Source organism: Bidens hawaiensis, unplaced genomic scaffold (genome assembly GCF_021521415.1).
Source record: "Bidens hawaiensis isolate Kalapana, Puna unplaced genomic scaffold, B.hawaiensis_p1.1 tig00059069_1, whole genome shotgun sequence".
In the NCBI taxonomy this organism is placed as follows: domain Eukaryota; kingdom Viridiplantae; phylum Streptophyta; class Magnoliopsida; order Asterales; family Asteraceae; genus Bidens; species Bidens hawaiensis.
In genome coordinates, this window is record NW_027500648.1 from 25,324 (window position 1) to 45,007 (window position 19,684).

The 19,684-nt window shown below is 35.3% G+C and overlaps 1 non-coding gene and 1 pseudogene across 1 annotated transcript; one reads left to right on the top strand and one right to left on the bottom strand.

Moving 5' to 3' along the window:
- Nucleotides 1-3,342: 3,342 nt before the first annotated feature.
- On the top strand, nt 3,343-7,267 carry LOC143602516 (putative disease resistance RPP13-like protein 1; annotated as a pseudogene).
- An 11,976-nt stretch (nt 7,268-19,243) lies between these two features.
- Nucleotides 19,244-19,324, bottom strand: TRNAL-AAG (transfer RNA leucine (anticodon AAG)). Its single transcript has one exon. It is a non-coding gene; the product is annotated as a tRNA-Leu (tRNA).
- Between the last annotated feature and the right edge of the window lie 360 nt (nt 19,325-19,684).

Consider the following 19,684-nt stretch of genomic DNA (forward strand, 5'->3'; position numbering starts at 1 on the left):
AGAAGGCGGAAAGAAACAGAAGAGGGAAAAAGGCGGGAAGGAAACGAAAGGCGGAAAGGAATATACTATTAAAAGTAAAATATAAATAATAAATAAATAAATAAAACAGAGAGATAAAACAGAGAGATCGGGTCAGAGAAACGGGTACCTGGGTCGGGTCGGGTCGGGCAGATGTCACACTGGTAGAGACGAAGACTGGGTTGAAGCTCTAGGGAGCTTCAATAGGTATTGATTGATGAGAAGGCAGATGGCAACGAGGAGATGGTTAAAGTTCAGGCTAACGATTGCAAAAGTACAAGAGGAGCACAGTGTTGACCATGTTTGAAGCCTCCAAGGAGGAGATTGTTAGTATATGTAGGCTTAAACCCGGTCCAGATTGGGCCACTTTAGGGTGAGGTGCAAGATAGGGTGGACGGCCCTAGTCCTTGCGGCCAGTTGGCCTTTGTCTTGTTGAATGAGTTACCAAGGGTTAACCCTAATTTGGCTTAACCTATTTAATCTCATTATGTACTTGTAGTCTTGTATCACTCAATAAAAATCCTAGTCACCGCTGGATAAACGTAGGTAAGTTTGGACCGAACCATGTTAAATCCTTGTGTTCTTTATTTGTGTTTGGTTTGTGTGTGTTATTCCTAACAAATCAGTGATGAATCTGGTTATTCCTAACAGAGAAGCACTACTTGGATCTGGTTTACGGTTTTTCTCCACTTGTTGAGCTAGATGGCAGCTTCTCAAACAAATCAGTAATGAATGCTCCAATAAAGAGTTCAACAACGGCCATTGAAAATTAAAAGATTGGTTGTTTATGGTGGGATGAAAATTAAAGTGAAGAGGCTGATAGAACTTTTGTAGATCAAAAAAACTATGGTGGGATGAAAATTAAAGTGAAGAGGCTGATAGAACTTTTGTAGATCAAAAAAACCAGAAGCCTGATCATACTAATTTAAAAGGTCTTCGTTTGCAAATATAATAAAATATGTAGTAGCTTGATGTTAGGTGATCACACTCTATTGTAAAAGAATCAAATTTACAAAACTAGCGCCTTAGACCAACTCGGCCATCTCAACATCAAACAGTTAGATGACACCTTTAGAAAACTGAAGATATTTAATCAGAAACTATATTATTCACATTTAGTTGATTATCTAACGGGCATTTAGTTTGATTTTGTTAAATTATTATATTAAATCATTGTTATTTATAAGCTTAAAAACGTTATTTAATTACTTAATCTTGTGATTGAGTCGTTTGAATCGCTACTAATTAAATTCCTGTATTAGTGAGAGAAAAAAACCGCATTAAGGTTCGAAAGAAAACATCTTTGAAAAAAATGTAACATTCAAAGTATTGGCAAGTTTTGTAGCTTCAAGTTATTTTTTGTAAAAAAAACTTTTGTAAAACGAGATTCGTTATAATTAGTAGGGACTGGAGATGAGTAAAAAGCCGAGTAACTGAACCAAAACTAACAAAACTGTAAATTGTCCCATAATCAAACCAAAATCACACGAAAAATAGAAAATTGAAACTCAACGGCTTTTTAAAACGCAAAAAAACCGAGACTTAGGTTTGTGTTACTAATTATTAGCATTTTAGAAAATTTTAGTATACATAATAACAATAAGTTTGATGCCTCCTTTTGTAAAATAAAATACTTAATAATCGATAGATTGAATAATCTAAGGGTATGTTTGGTTGTCGTTAATGGAATGGAGGGAGAATGGAATTGAAGAATGAATGGAATGGATAAGGGAATGAAATTGATTATTACCATTTATTTGTCTTGTTTGTTTAATCTTCTAAATCGACTAAATTATTACTTTATATTGTTTGATAGCAAAAAGGAAGGGAAAAAACGCATGAATAAAATATAAATAATAAAAATATTTCTATCACAACATAAAAAAAAACTACCAAAATAACTTTACAATGGTGATGGTGGTGGCAACGGTGACGACAATGGTAGAGCGGTGGCGACGGTGGTGATTACTGGTTGTGACGATTGTAGTAGTGGCGGTGACGGTGGTGGTGGCACTAGTAGCGGTGGCGATGGCACTAGTAGCGGTGGAGATGGAGGTGGAGGTGGTTGCGATCAGGTGGTTGTGACGATTGTAGTAGTGGCAGTGATAATGGTGGTGGCAATGGTGACGACAATGGTAGAGCGGTGGCGATGGTGGTGATCAGTGGTTGTGACGATTGTAGTAGTGGCGATGACGGTGGTGGTGGCACTAGTAGCAGTGGTGATGGAGGTGGAGGTGGTGGCGATCAGGTGGTTGTGACGATTGTAGTAGTGGCAGTGGTGGTGGTGGTGGCACAAGTGACGGCGGTGGTAGTGATGGTGGTGACGGTGTTGGTGGCCGGTGGAGGCGGAGGCGAAGACGTTGGCGGTCAGGTGATAGTGGCGGAGGCGATGACGGTGGCGATCAGGTGGTGGCGCCAGCGGTGGTGACGATGCTGGTTAGGTAGTGGGGTGGCGGTCAAGTGGCGGCGGAGGTAAGGTGGTGGTGGTGGCGATGACGATAAGGTGGTGGTGGCGACAATTGTGGTGGTCAGGTGGTGGAGGTGGTCAAGTGGTGGTGGTGGTTATCAAGTGGTGTTATTGAGAGAGTATGGTGAGAGATGAATGGAATGAAAAAAAAGAAAGGAGGATGGGTGGGAAGGAATGTTTTTGAGGGAATGATATTGATTCCATTTCATTCACCAACCAAACACCAATTTCTCATTCCCTCACAATGACTTATTTCATTCCCTTTGTCATTCCCGTATATCAAACGCTACCTAAGATTCAAGTTGTCGTAACCAAGGGCATATAACTCTTCGAGGCAATGTGTTCAAGGGCATGCCTTATTCTTACAATTTAAAGGGTTTGTTTATGATATGAACGCACTAGCTTCATGAATTTAAGCACGCTTTGTCATGGATTGATTATATATAATCATATTGACTTATATATATACTTACATGATTATATAATATCAATTGTCTTCTCTGATACATCAATTATTTGGCAAGCCAAAATTGAACTTATTACAAATGTTTTCAAATGGAACACGGCTATGCAGATGGAGACTTTTATATAATTATATTCTCAAGTGGAGCAATGATACAAATTGATAAACTGGAATGTAGTTGTAAGTTGGATTATTTTAAGAAAAAGTTAGCACACCGTTTCCAACTAGTACATAGTTTTTTATATTTGCAAACGAAGACTTGTTGACTAGTATGATGAGGCTGGAAGTTGACTCATATGTACAAAAACTTTCAATCTCATCTACATATTTTCATCTCAATCATTCTCCGAAATCAAAACTTCTCATAAACAAATTAATAATCTATTCATTTCCAATGGCTGTTGCTGAACTCTTTATCGGAGCATTCATCACTGTTTTGTTTGAGAAGCTGGCCTCTGCTGACTTGATCAAGTTGGCCCGATCCATAGGAATCTATTCCGAGCTCAACAAATGGAAAGACACCTTGATCCAGATCCAAGCTGTGCTGGTCGACGCAGGTCAGAAACACATACGAGACACATCTGTTCAGTTGTGGCTAAACAAACTTCAACATTTGGCTTACGAAATAGATGATGTGCTCGATGATCTGGCCACCGAAGATATTCGGAGAAACTTGAATCAAGCCACCACCAGTAAGGTATTAAAGATCATTCCAACCAAATTTCATGCTCTTAAGTATGGTCAAAAGATGAGTTCTAAACTAGATGGGATTACAACCAAACTGCGCGATCTAGTTGAGCAGAAAAATCTTTTGGGTTTGAATGATAATGTTGTAAGGTTAGATAGACCAAGTAAACGGTTGGAGGAAACCTCATTGGTTGATGAATCAAAAATTATAGGTAGGGAAGGTGATAAAGAGGCATTGTTAGGGAAGTTGTTGGGCAGTGAAACTTTAAGTAGTCAGACTCAAAACTTCGAAGTCGTCTCCATAGTTGGTCTAGGTGGGATTGGCAAAACCACTCTTGCCCAACTTTTGTACAATGATAATAAAGTGCAGAATCATTTTGAACTCATGGCATGGGTTTGTGTTTCTGATGAGTTTGATGTATTTACAATTAGTAAAGCTATTTTTAAAGATGTTGGTGGAGAAGACAAAAAATTTGAAACTCTAAATCAGCTTCAAGTGGCTCTTACGGAAAAACTTCTAAAGAAAAGGTTCCTGCTTGTTCTAGATGATGTCTGGAACGAAACTTATGTGCAGTGGGAACTCCTCCAACGCCCTTTTACTGTGGGGGCTCCTGGAAGTAAAGTTCTTGTCACGACACGAAAGACCATGGTTGCATCAGTGATGGACTCCGTTCAAATGTACCCTCTAGAGCTTTTGTCAGATGAAGAAGCACTATCTTTATTTACTCAACATGCGTCCGGTAAGCAAAACTTTGATACGAACCTAACACTTAAGCTGCATGGAGAAGATATCATTAAGAAGTGTGGTAAATTGCCTTTGGCTTTGAGAACACTTGGGAAGGTATTCAGAGAAAAATCCAATGAGGAAGAATGGGAGAATCTCCTGAATAGTGAGATATGGAATTTGGATAATGGAAGTGAGATTCTTCCTGCTCTAAAGCTAAGTTACCATGATCTCTCGCCGCATTTGAAGCACATGTTTGCATATTGTTGCCCTTATTCCCCAAGGATTATATGTTTGACAAGGAACAAATAGTCCTCCTGTGGATGGCTGAAGGTTTTTTGTCCAAGTCGCATGAAAATAAGTCAATGGAGAGTTTTGGTCATGAGAGTTTTGACGAGCTAGTGTCGAGATCCTTCTTTCAGCATTCAGCCAATGTTAAACACCGATATACAATGCATGACCTGATAAATGACTTGGCGCTGAGTGTTGCAGGAGAGTTCTTTCTTAGGGTGGATGATAAGATAGTTTCCAACAGGTTTGAAGCTTTGGAGAAATTCCGCCACATATCATTTATTTGTGAAGAATATGAAAAACACGGAAAATTCAACGCACTACAAAGCACTAGACGCCTGAGAACTTTCTTACCCATTCCAGTTACAAAAGAAGGTGTGCAAGGAAACATGCTCTCATTGTTTAACTTATGTTTTCAACAGCTTCCGCAATTGCAGTTCCTAAGGGTGCTAAGCCTAGCTAGTTTATCAATCCCTGAGGTACCACATTCCATTTGTGGTCTCAAACATTTGCGATACCTCAATGCTTCCAACACTAGGATCACGTGTTTACCTGAGCAAGTTGGTAACCTTCATAATCTACAGAGCTTGTTGTTGTCTGGTTGTCATGAGTTATTTGCCTTGCCAAATAGTATTGTAAAGCTGATAAACCTACGACACCTAGACATTAGCGATACTCCACAACTCAAAAAAATTCCGTTAGGATTTGGTGGGTTGACAAGTCTACAAACTTTATCCAGGGTCATTATTGGAGGATCTGGTGGGTTTAGAGTGTCCTCTCTCAAGGGCTTTGTGCATCTTCGTGGCCAACTTTCCATTGAGGGGTTGCATGAAGTGAAAAACGCACTACATGCAAAGGAGGGGAACTTACAACAAAAGAAGGGCATATGCGATATACGAATGGAATGGGGTGATGTTTTTGATGGTTCTCGGAATGAATTAACCAAATATGAAGTACTCGAAGGATTGAGGCCTTATGAGAAGTTAAGAAGCCTCACGATTTTGTACCACAATGGAAAAAAGTTTCCTAGTTGGATTGGGGATCCCTCATTTGCTTGCTTAACTAAACTTACATTAAGTGGATGTAGAAGTTGTACATGCTTACCAACACTTGGATATCTACCATCGCTTCAAACGTTGTTTGTTGAAGGTATACACATGCTAAAGAGAGTTGGTTTTGAGTTACTTGTACCTACCAACTCTTGCAGTGGTAATGCATTTCCGTCACTTGAAGTTTTGCAATTTAGAAATATGCATGTATGGAAGGAGTGGTCAACTAGTGGTGGAGTCAAAGGCGGAGTGTTTCCTTGTCTTCATAAGATGTCTATAGTTAATTATCCGAAGCTAGATGTAGTGGAAATTGAGTTAATACCGTCACTTCGAGTTTTACATGTAGAAGGATGTTCTTTAGCAGGGTTAAGAAGCATGGTCGGCGTGTCTACGTCGCTTTCTAGTTTAACAATGTGTGACATAAAAGGGCTTACTCAGCTAGATGGTGAAATATTAGAGCATCTTCGGACAGTTGAACAGTTAGACATTTCAGGATGCTATGAACTCGCATACTTGTGGGAATCAGAGGCAGTAGCATGTGAGATTCTTGTGAGTTTACAGAAGTTGGAAGTAAGAAAGTGTAAAAATTTGGTATCACTGGGAGAGGAAGAGGTGGATTCGAATATTAACATGAAATCTATTACAGAAGTGACAATCAAAGATTGTCCGAGACTAGAGATTTACAATTGCCCAAATAGCATTAAGACATTGGCTATACGTGATTGCCATTCAGTTACATCCTTGGCGTTCCCAATGGTAGACGACCTCCCATCCACTTTGAAGTATCTTAACATTAGTGTTTGTGATAATGTGGAGGTAAGTTGGCTTCTCAACAACTTCTTGTCATCACTTGAATTTCTTTGCATTTGGACTGTGCTGAATCTGAGGTCGTTTCCTAAAGGATGTGTAGTCCATCTCACCAATTTACAAATAGGGCATTGTAATGACATAGAATTCATTCCGGACAACGGTTATGGTTTTCTTCCATTTTTTTGCTTGCGACGCCTTTCTATCACTTACTGCAAGAATCTGAAGTCATTTCCACATGAGCATTTGCAAAGTCTGGCATCTCTGGAAGAATTGGTGCTAACTGTCCAAATTTGGATTACTCATTTCCATGTGGATTGTGGCCTCCTAATTTAAGTTGTTTAAGTATAGGAGAGTTAAAGAAACCCATTTCTGAGTGGGGGCAGCAAAATCTCCCAACCTCACTTGTTACACTAGATTTATATGGTGGGGAAAACTCAGGGGTAGTTTCATTTGCAACGGCGGAAGAAGATACGAGTGGTTCATCCTCTTTTCTTCTTCCATCATCTCTAACTACGCTACGTATCTTTGAATTTATGGAGTTGGAATCAGTTTCAGAGGGCCTGCAACACCTCACCTGCCTTAAACTTCTTATGCTTTGGTCATGTCCGAAGCTTAGACATCTGCCAGAAACACTACTCCCTTCACTTCCAAGTTTGGTACTATTTGAAGCTTCTAAAGAATTGAGAAAAAGGTGTGCAATAGGAAAGGGCAAGTACTGGCCCTTAATCTCCAAAATGCCAGACTTCAGTTTGTTATAATTAACAACAACGCAAGCGCAGCGGTTATCGAAAACAGCCACCGAATCCCATGGTGAAACAGCCCCTGACTTCCCAACTCAGTTGCCCCTACCAATTCTAAAGCCCGCGCATAGCTGTTGTTAATTATATTTGTATATAAATGTTATGTTCATAAAATGTATATAAATAAATTCAGTGCTTGTGAATTTACATCAGTTAATGTTTTCAACTGAAATGTAATATGTTATTTGGTGTAGTCAAGTATAAACTTGATTTAAATATATTTAGTAAACTATTTGAATTTTGAATACAGTTGTAACAATTTGACAATTTGTTTTACAAAATATGTAAACTTATTGTGAAACAAGCCTAATAGCTAATGAATATGAGAACGAGAGAGAGATTTTATTAATCAATGAGTGTATCAGTGTTTTTAAACCCGGGCCGGACCGGCCGGTTCGACTACGACCCGCTTAAACGATATTGCATCTCTTTCTTTTTTTAGTCCATATTTTATTCCTTTTCTATATGTTTTCCTTATTTGCGGCCATGAAACGAGTCAGCTGATGAGTCCTTTTGTATTTATAGAGATAGTCTCCTTTGTAATTATTGATGGAAACAGTTCAAATATCATAACAAAATTGTTGTGGTGTCCGAGCCAATATTGAAACAATCCTAAAAACCAGAAACCTAGCACCATAGTTGTCATGGCCGGCGACAAGGTTGAAAGAACCATCTCCGGTGCCAAAATATCACCTACTAATGCCGCTGCATTTCAAGCCTTCATACCAAAGAAACGTAGCTCATCAAAGAATGAGTTCACCCGAAGGATGAAAGACAAGAAAATACGAAACCGATAGTTGCTTGTGTTGGTGTGAAGACAAGCAAGATACCGATCTGACCAGCGAGTAATATCAACAGTTTGTGAATTTTTTTTGTGTGTGTGTGTGGGGGGGGGGGGGGGGGGGGAATGAACACGTACGAGGGAGAAGAAGATACACCATTTGCTAATACGACGGTGAATATTGGCCAAGAAGGTAAGTGGGTCATAACTCAGGTGCCGCCACTGAGCACATAACTTGCAAAGATTTCTTACTCGAAATAAAACTAAGAAAAGTTATAAGCCACCAGTCGTTATACCGAATGGAGATTCTATAGCTGTAGAAGGAAGCGGAGGGTACACCTTACCCAATGGAACCACGATTAAAAGCATTCTTTTTGTCCCCGAATTCAAGTGCAATCTCTTGTTGGTTAATAAACTATCACATGACCTTAAATGTGTTGTAACATTTTTTCCGAGTTTTATGTCATGCGCGACTTGCATTCAAGGACAGGACACTGATTGGAATGGGTAAATGCAAAAAGGGTCTATATAAGATGGGGATGGTGGCGGACGAAAGAAAAGTGATGATGACAACTCTTGACACTTGGCACAACAGATTAGGTCATAATCAAATTCCAAACTTGCTTATATTCATTTTCTTAAGAATAATTGTTCGAAACAGAAAGATTTGTGTGACTCCTGTCTAAAGGCCAAGTTTGCTAGATTACCGTTTTCCATTAGCACTACCAAAACAAAATGCTTGTTCGACTTAATACATTGTGATGTTTGGGGGAAATATCGCACACCCTCACCTACACGAGCTAGCTACTTTCTAACGATAGTAGACGACTTTAGTAGAGTAGTATGGGTTTTCCTCCTGAAACACAAACACGAGGCTAGTACATGTCTTGTTAATTTTTATAAAATGATACAAGTTCAATTTGAGAAAAAAATAAAAAGAATCCAATATGATGTGATTATGGCCGGGGGGGGGGGGGGGGGGAGTTCACATCAAATTATATGCTTGATTTTTTTTTTACCAAATAAGGAATCATTTTGGAAACAACATGCCCACACACACCACAACAAAATGGCATGGTGGAACGAAAACACCGACATCTTTTAGAAACTGTTCAGGCCTTGAGATTTGAAGCTAATTTGCCTACAAGATTTTCGAGCGAATGTGTCCTTACCGCCACATACATCGTAAATCATTTGCTATCGGAGGTAACTGAAAACAAGACCCCTTATGAAGTCCTAATTAACCAAAAACCCGAATATGAGCATATGAGGGTTTTTGGTTGCTTAGCAAATTACAAAAGTACGTAATCAAAAGGTGATAAATTTGAAGGAAAAGGGAAACTGGGAGTCTTTACGGGTTACCCACCTGGCACCAAAGGGAACAAATTTGCGATGCTAGACACAATAAAATCATAATATCTAGAGAGGTTAAATTGTAGAAAGTATTTTCCTATTTATAAATGCGACAGTGGAGGAGGAAGAGGTTTTATCATTCCAAGATGGTGGTGTGACGAGGAAGAAACAAATAAAAGGATATATATATATATATATATATATATATATATATATATATATAATCTATATATAAACGAAAACCCAAAAATCCTATGTGTCGCGATGTGGTCGCTCCCCCTTTTTATGAAAGCCACCAGATTTCTTGATTTTTAAATGAAGGTCTCTCATTGATTTAACCCAAATTCATGGGTATGGGTCTTACCAAAACCAGATAGCTCTTAAACGGGTTATAATATCTCATTAAATTAAAAATTAATATTACCAATTATTTGATATGAAAATCCTATAAAATAGGGATATACTAAAATTTAATATCCAATTTAAAAAGAAAAAAATATTATTTATAATTAATAAACAATTTTATAGTAAAAAACATAAGCGGGTCATGGGTCACCAAATCCAGATAGCTTTTAAACGGGTTATAACATATTATTTATTTATGAAACCCTTTCATCATGAAACCCTAAGTATATTATTAACTTTCTTACAATAAAGAAAATTAAAATCCAAAAAGTAAATATTAAAAAACGAAAAATGTAAAACAACCATTCTCTCAAGCAATCAGATTACTTTATTTGTAAATGAAGGCTTCTCATGCATTTGACCCGAATTCACGGGCAAATGTCTCACCAAACCCAGATAGCTCTTAAACGAGTTATTACATCTCATTATATTAAAAATTAATCTCATCAAATATTTGATATGAAAATCATATAAAATAGGGATATACTAAAAATTAATATCCTATTTTATTTTAAAAAAAATATTATTTATAATTAAGAAACAATTTTATAATAAAGAAAATAAACGGCTAATGGGTATCATCAAACCCAGATAGCTTTTAAACCGGATTATAACATATCATTTATTTGTAAAACCATTTATCATTAAATCTCAAGTATATTAATTATTAACTTTCTTATAATAAATAAAATTAAAATCCAAGTATATATATATATATAAAACGAATAATGTAAAACAAACCCCCGTAATACGGGGGATAAAATCTAGTATATATCTAAATGAAAACCGAAAAATCCTATTTGTTGCGATATGGTCGTTCCAATTTTATAAAAGCCACCATATATATTTATTTTTAAATTCGATTGAACCGTCTCTGGTGATTTTGGTAAGTCTCTGTTTATCTTTTCAAATAATCAATTTAATTAAATTGGATTCTGATGTGAAGTCCATTCGATTATGATACTCTTGAGCATTGAGCAACAATATCGCTTAAAAGATAGATATATGTGAGTATTGACATTCTTTGGTAAATTCTGCATTTGGATCTCGGTAGTGTTTACTTTTTAATTCTATCACTCCATCGTCATACAACTCTTATCCAGGTATTAATCGATTTTTTCATGATATTGATTTATGATTTGTGAACGTATCAATCGATTCTCACTTTAATCAGAAGGTTTAATTAGTTGTTAATTAACTTTATTTCTAACGTTTTTATTTTGTTAATTTTGATGGTGAATTTGATCAGCCACCATAGCCGCTGTGATTTGTATTCAATTATCACAAGCCCTAATTGTAAAAGGTTAGTATTTGATTTATTGTAAACAATTTGTTTTGTGTTGCCACAGCCCACAAGCCCTAATGACTACATACCTTTTAGTTTTGATTTGTTTAATACGGGATTATCTTATGTTGAGCTATCAGATGACGGGAAAACAATTGAAAGACCTAATTATAAACTCAAACTTCAGTATGTAATATACAAAACTATATTTCGTTTAGTTATATTATTACATGCACCACAGATATGTATATATTGTTTAATCATATTATTTCTAAATAAATATCAAATTTGCGTTAACTTTTGTTTAGTCATATTATTTGCAAATACAAAACTATATATTTATAATAATCTATCTGTAAATACAGAAGTTTAGATGGGCTTGATTAATTATTAAAACTTTAACCTCATTAATCCTTTTTTATGTTCATTAATTTTTTTTTACCCATAAATGTATCAAAATTGAAATGTTTACTTTCAAATAGCAAGTTATTGGCCTACTATGGTTTTGTGATGTTGGGACAAAATTGGCCTAAATGGTGAAATCTCATTCTTTTGGCCTACTATTGTTTTGCATATGTTATATTTATTTTCACCTTTTTTTATAGTAGCAGATTAATAAACATTGGTGTGAGAATTGATTCAATTTCATCTGGCATTTGCAAAGTTTCAAACTTCAGTCTTTGTAAATTTCTTACGGGTCTTCAACATACGAAATCATATATCTAACTATATGCGTTGCAATAAGAAACCCGATGACAATATTCATTTGAAGTTCAGGCAACTTATGCAAATTGTAACCCATAGCTATGTTGATACCTTACTTTTGTTTTGCGAGGATGACTAATGGTTAAGTGGTCATTCAGGTATGCAAGACTAAGCTAAGGGTTTGGTGGTGATCGGTCGACAACACTAATGGCAAATTGGCGATATGAGTCTGATATGTTGTAGAATAATATGCAGTTTTCATGCTTTCAGTTCTAAATCTGTATTAGCTGGATTCAAGACTAAACAAGGTAAATGTGTTTAGTTTGGTTAATAAGTTTCTTTTTTTTTTATTATGAATTTTCAGGAATGATGTGGGTAAAAGAATAAGGTAAGGGTGCACTCAAGTTTGAGTAAGAAGAGGAGCAACCCAAAAATTTAACTACTATAGGTGATCCCAAATCTATTAACCATTTACTGCAGTTAGTTAAGTACTTGACAGCTAGCAGTGAAATGCTACTTTTTTGTAAGATCAAAGCCGGAGAGTAAAAGAAACATGCTTAAGAATGCGGGAAGAAAATAGGAAGGTGAGTTATACTTTTAACTAATCTTAATGTCATATACTCATATGTATGACACATTTCATACAAGTTGTTTGAAAGATGGTCCCACCATCTATTTTATTTACCTGGGTGCGGTTTAGCCGGGTCAGGAGTACACTTTCCAACCCCTCATTTACATTAGGCATTTTAGAGATGGTCAACTAAGTCAATAATGGTACAGTTAGTTTTGTGAAGTGGCTTAGTTGAGTAACTCCTTATAAATAGTCATTATGTACTCATCCATATTCATTCAGAAATATAGAGTTACATGCACATAAATTTTATCAATTGAGGGTTAATGTTTGAAATACTCAACCAAGCCAACAGTTTATCAATTGGTCAAGTGCCTTAATTAGCGGTGATAGTTATAATTCTGTGGCTAGCTGATGACCAATTATGGGAATAATTAAAAGTTATATACACACACTTTTTCCTTCACTTTGTTTTAGTTTTTTAAAATAAATAAACAAATAAATACATATTTTTGGTTGCTTCAAAAAGCATACAGTTTAGTGTTTAAAAAGTTATTTGATAATTGTTCTACGCATAGTTATTAAAATCGACCGCCTAATGCGCCTAGGCGCTATTTTTAGGCGAGGCGCTGATTTCTTTTGATTTTTTCTTCAACAAAGATACCTAAAATAAAGTCAAATTTACTTAATTTAATCCAATCTTCCTATATGATCATTGACAATTCTGGATGATGTTTCTTGTAGTTTAATTTGCTTTGCTAAATTCTCATTATATGATTTAAACTTTGAAACTAAAATTTAAAGGTGGACTTTTTAATCTAGAATATTATTTTTTGTTTTAGAAATTGCAGAGCATAATTAGTAGTCTGATTTAATCTTAAATGTGTAGAGCTGACTTCAATTAGTTGGTGACTGCAAATTTTTGTTGGCTGTCGATGCTATTGAAGTTTAGCTTTTGGTATTGGATCATGTTAAAGTTTTTGAACTTTTGATATTGGATTACTTTTTTGGAATTGAAACTATGTGATTCAAGTTTTGAAATACATAAATATATTTTGTATTTATTTTTCATTGTGCGCTTTTTTTTTCTCGGGCCCTCGCTTTTTTTGCGCCTTGCGCCTAGGCCCCAGGCAAGGCCTATGCGCCTTGAGTGCGCCTAGCGCATTTGATAACTATGGTTCGACGTTTTCCTTATTTGCCCGTTGTTTTAATTTTGTTATATCACTATGCACTCAGCTAAAAGCTAGATAACTCAAGCGCAGTGTCATGGCGAATCCGGGTCAATATCTCTCTAACCTGATATTTATATTGTCTCATTAACCAAACGAATTGAGATAGCTGCTCAAAATTCTTTGATTGGGACACATTTACATGAGTGATCAAGAATTTGTTTTATGTAACATAGTATTTTAGTTGATATATGTTAGAAATTATGGTCAAAATTTTGCTCATGAGCATCAACACACTAGCTTCATCAGGTTATGTCGGGCCCTTCTTTATACGTTTGTTTGTATTTTTTTTCTTACAAACTACACAGGATCACAAAGAAGTCACCAAGTCTAAAAATACATTAAAAAAGTTTTGATGTAAATGGACTCCATTTATTTTATTTAAATCAATACCATAGATGCACAAGTATTTCAAAACTTAAGATGCCGTACACAAATATATATATATTTATATTTATAGTAGTGTGGTCAATAAGCTTTAAAAGTACAGAATAATGTTTTTTCTTCTGAGAAAATGAATGCATGACTGTATTGTGGATGATTAAATGTTTGTAGTTCTGACCTTTTTATCATTCAAAGTTAAATGTGTTCATATGTTATTGTAGAATTATGTCAACATCTCAAATAAATTTTGTAGTTTAAACAAATTTTACTTAAAACAAAATGAAATTATACGATATCAAAAGTTAATTAGAGGAAATTGGGACTATATACCATTAGCGGTGTTCATTATTCAATTAGGACTCACTCCGACTCGACTATAAACCTACCAATCTCATTCGAAAGAGCTCAAACGTTAAGAAATATAATGAGCGTAACAAACTGGTATATACGTATTAAAACAAAACACAACCGTTGAAAAATAAGCAAATCATTACAAAAAATAAAATAACAAAATGATTAAAAACTAAAATATAAATAAACCCCTGTAACACGGCGGCTAAAAGCTAGTGTATATATTATATATATGGGAGATTTCAATTAAGAACCCCTTTGAGTTTTAAGAACTCGAAAGAACTCAGTGTAACGATTATTTTTTTCGATTTTTTTTACACATGCGTAATATATGTGTAAGTTACATACACGTAAAAAATTTACACAATTTTTTACGCACCGAGTCAACTTTTTACACATGTGTAACAGGCGTAAAAGTTAGTGTAACCACTTACATATTTATTATCTCTCCTACTTTGACTTTTTTACCAGATTTAATCTCAACCACATATTCCAATCCATTTAATTAAATGTGTGGCCTAGAATTGAAGTTCTTAAGTTCTTAAAACTCATCATGGTTCTCAAAATATCCCTTCCCTATATATGAGAGATTTCAAATGAGAACCCTTTTAAGTTTTAAGAACTCGAAAGAACTCAACATAACGAATTTTTTTTTTTGAATTTTCTTTTACACATGCGTAATATATGTAGATTACATATACGTAAAAAAATTACATAATTTTTTACGCACCGAGTTGACTTTTTACATATGTGTAACGGACGTAAAAGTTAGTGTAATCACTTACATCTTTATTCTCTCTCATACTTTGACTTTTTGGTTAGATTTAATCTCAACCACATATTCCAATCAATTTATTTAAATGTGTGGCCAAGAATTGAGTTCTTAATTTCTTAAAACTCAACATGGTTCTCAAAATAGGGATAGGTTATTGTAAAAAGACAATGTTTCCTAGGAATGGTAAGAATAGTTATGGGCCATTAGATTAGGGGATTCAAGGGTTGAGATTTAAAATTACCAAAAACCGACATATTTTTCTAAAATTATTCTTTCACCATTATAACCGACATAGTTTCCTAGAATTATTCTTTTACCATAAGTTTTAATGCCAAATGTCAAAATATATTGGTTCTTATCATTCATACAAAACTCTTTATTCTTATTTGAACCCTTTTCTATGTATATATATATAGGCTAAGTATAAAATGAAACTCACTTGAGTTGTGAAAACTCTAGAAACTCATTCTCAACCACATGTTTTTAATTAATGTTTAAATCTTGTGGTCCACAATTAAAGTGAATAAAAAATGTAAATATAAATATAATTTTTCCTCTCTCCTAAAAACATATATAAAAATTAGTAAAGAAATATTAAAAAATAGCAAAATATTTTTTTTTAATGTTTTGATGTTTTGTATTAACTGTTACAACATATATTACATGTAACTAAAAAAAACGATGTTACATAGAGTTTTCGCGGGTTTTTACAACTCAAGTAGGTTTTCATTTTAACTTTACCCTAAATGAGCCTCAAAGTCAAACCAGCCACTAATAGATTTGGAAACGGGTGCCATATGTGAAACAAGTGTCATGGATGTTCTAGGCTCCCATATTGAAAGCCAAATGGGTCAAAAATAAAACTCCATGCCAAGTTCAGTTAGGGCCGTCTAAACCACTCGACGTTCGAACTTGTTCGCTGCTCGCTTGCTATTTGCTCGGAAAATGGTCGCTCATTTTTTCGCTCGGTTCGGTTTTTAAGCGAGCCAGGCAACGAGCAAAGGTCTGCTCGGTTCGGTTCGGCTCGAATATTTTTAATTTATTTTATATATAATTATATATGAACAAATATATAAATATATAGATAAAACAAATAAAATATAAGTATACAATTTTTTAAACTATTTTAGCATTTTCTTATTCGGTCAACTTTATAGTTTTATTAGTTCGATTCAAGATTTCGGAATACTAAAAGTTTGTTTACATGTTCATTATATCTCACTTCAAACTTCTTTCTTATAAAAAATTTACAACTATTATACGTCTGTCTAAAAACTACTAATTTTTTTACAAAATATATTATTTACAGCCTTCAAACTTGTTTCTTATTGAAAATTTTAAAGTGAAAAAGAAATAAAAAAAATGCTCGAAATCGCTCGATGTTCGATCGAAAAATGCTCGGTTCGATTTTGGCTTGTTTTGTTTTTCGCTCGGTTCGAATTTCAGCCGTTCGGTTCGGTTCGGTTGTAAACGAGCCAAGCAACAAGCAAGCCTTCGCTCGGTTCGGCTCGACTCGTGAACAGCCCTAAGTTCAGTTGATCAAGAGCTACAAGATAGTCATGTGATTGAACAAGAATTTGTTGTGCCAAGAGAAGAACCAAACGGGCTGGTCCTCAAGACAGAAAAGAAACAAGTCACGGCCAATAGTTGGTTGGTTGAGTTAAATGTGTCAATTTATAATAAACAGTCATAATGTCAAATTTTTCAATATTTATATTACACCCACCAATGAGCAATCAACTTCCAATCAAGGGTTCTAAAACATACATTTTATTTCCTATGATAATTTTATTAATAATCATAAAGTTTTTTTGACGGCCATAACTTCAAATACTGAGCCGAAACACTTTAACCAGGTAGTACAAAACTCAAAATGGAGAGAAGCTATGAAAAAAAGAAATTCAAGCTCTTGAAGAAAACAGTACTTGGACCCTCAAAACAGTACAAGAAGGAAAACATGCAATAGACTCAAAAATGGGTGTACAAGATAAAGTATAAACCGAAGGGAGATATTGAAAGGTACAAAGCTCGTCTCGTAGCCAAAGGGTTTACACAAATGGAAGGAACATATTTTCATTAGACATTTACACCGGTGGCAAAGTTGGTGACTGTATGAAATTTGTTGGCCGTGGCGGTAAAGAAAGGGTGGCATGTTCACCAACTAGATGTCGAGAACACCTTCTTACATGGAGACCTACACAAAGATGTTTACATGAAAATTCCTCAAGGTTTAGAAAGTAAAATGATAACCGAGTTTGTAAGCACAAGAAGTCGCTATATGGCCTTAAACAGACGTTGAGAAATTGGTACCATAAGTTTACCAACTCCTTGGTTGAATTCGGTTTTAAGCATACGTGAGCTAATCATTCGTTATTCCTGTTCAAAGCAAAGAACGCGTTCGTTGGTGCACTAATTTATGTTGACAATGTCATCATAGTCGGTAATGATGCCAACAAAATCCAAGAAACCAAAACATTTCTTGACAAGAAATTTAGTATCAAAAAGACCTTGGGCCTTTAAAATATTTTCTTGGAATTGAAGTGGCTCGGACTGAGAAGTTGAGTCAACGAAAATATATCCTTGACATATTACAGGAAACGGGATTGAAGGGCTGGCTTCCAAGTCCATTTCCAACGGAACAAAACTTAAAGCTGGATAAGCGTGAGAAGCACCACGTCTAGACGCAAATCAGTATCGATGGTTAGTTGGAAGACTTTATCTTCAAGCTACAAGGCCTGACGGCACCTACACGGTAAACATTTTAAGCCAATTTGTTGGTGATCCAAGACAGAGTCACTTGGAGCCGCTGATCGTGTCCTTAGTTATCTCAAGTCAACACTGGGGTAAGGGATTCTCTTACCCAATGATGGAGGTACAAATCTCACCACCTATTGTGACTCAGATTGGCTCCTTTCCCATTTACTAGGAGATCACGAACGGGTTACATGTCCCATAACATGGAAGTCAAAGAAACAATCGGTCGTTCATCGGCCGAAGCAGAATATCGCGCTATGGCGCGTAGTTAGTGAAATCTTGTGGATGAGGTGGCTTTTAGAGGAACTCAATGTTCCCCAAGATTATACTTGTGACAATCAAGCAGCTCATCATATAGCAAACAACCCGGTATTCCAAGAACGGACCAAGCATATAGAAATGGACTGTTATTTCATTTCGGAATGCATTAAGTCAAAGGAGATAAAACCCATAGAAAATTGATATAAAGATGCAAATAGCTTATTTCCTCACCAAACCTTTGGGTACTCATCACTTCCAAGTTGGCCATTACGGATCTCCATGCTCCAACTTAAGAGGCAGTAAACGATATTGCGTATCTTTCCTTTTTTTTAGCCATATTTTATTCCCTTTCTATATGTTTTCCTTATTTGTGGCCATGAAACTAGTTGGCGGAGTGGTGATGGATAGATGATAGAAGTTGAAAATGACGATGAAGATGAAGCTGGTGGTGTGTGGGTCCTACGATTCTTTTATTTAATTACTTTCTTTAAAATTTTAAATGAACCCATTTGATTTTATTCTATTTACAGAAAGTGTAATAAGTTTGAATGTTTGATGATTGTGGGATTTGTTTTAAACTTTTCTTTTATGTCATTCATTCTGGTTTAAACACTACAAACACGAATTAGTTTAATTGAATCTTGAAACATCATGAACTTCAATTTCTTCTTATATCGTCATGTCCGAAGCTTAGAGATCTGCCGAAAACACTACTCCCTTCACTTCCAAGTTTCGTACTGTATGAACCATCCAGAGAATTGAGAAAAAAAAGTGTGCAGCTTTTGAAGGCAAGTAACGTCAATAAAAATCTAAGTGGAGCTATGCGCCTATATAATCCTATCCGGTAAAAAAATAATAATAATAACAGTTAGATGTGCTTAGTTCTCATTGTGCACTGCAAACATGTGTGTTAATAACTTATTATTATATTAGTAATATGGGCCTTTTGATGATGTATAATAATCAATAATGTATCTTGTTAAGTGATATGTGATGGGCCTGCTTGAAAAAGTTATTTGAGCCAATATTGGTTAATGGTTAACCTATTTTTAACAGAAAATAGTAATTTAAAAAATGAAATGTTGAGAGTGGGATTTGAACCCACGCCCTTTCGGACCAGAACCTTAATCTGGCGCCTTAGACCAACTCGGCCATCTCAACATCAAAGAGTTTGACGACACCTTTAGAAAACTGAAGATATTTATTAAGAAACTATAAATTATTTAACGGGTATTTAGTTCGATTTTGTTAAATTATTATACTAAATCATTGTTATTTATAAGCTTAAAAGGTTATTTAATTACTTAACCTTGTGATTAAGTCGTTTGAATCACTAATAAATACATGTATTAATGAGAAACAAAAACCGCATTGAGGTTCGAAAGAAAACATCTTTGAAAAAAATGTAACATTCAAAGTATTGGCAAGTTTTATAGCTTCAAGTTATTTTTTTTAAAAACTTTTGTAGAATGAGGAGATTCGTTATTAGTAGGGACTAGGGATGAGTAAAAAGCCGAGTAA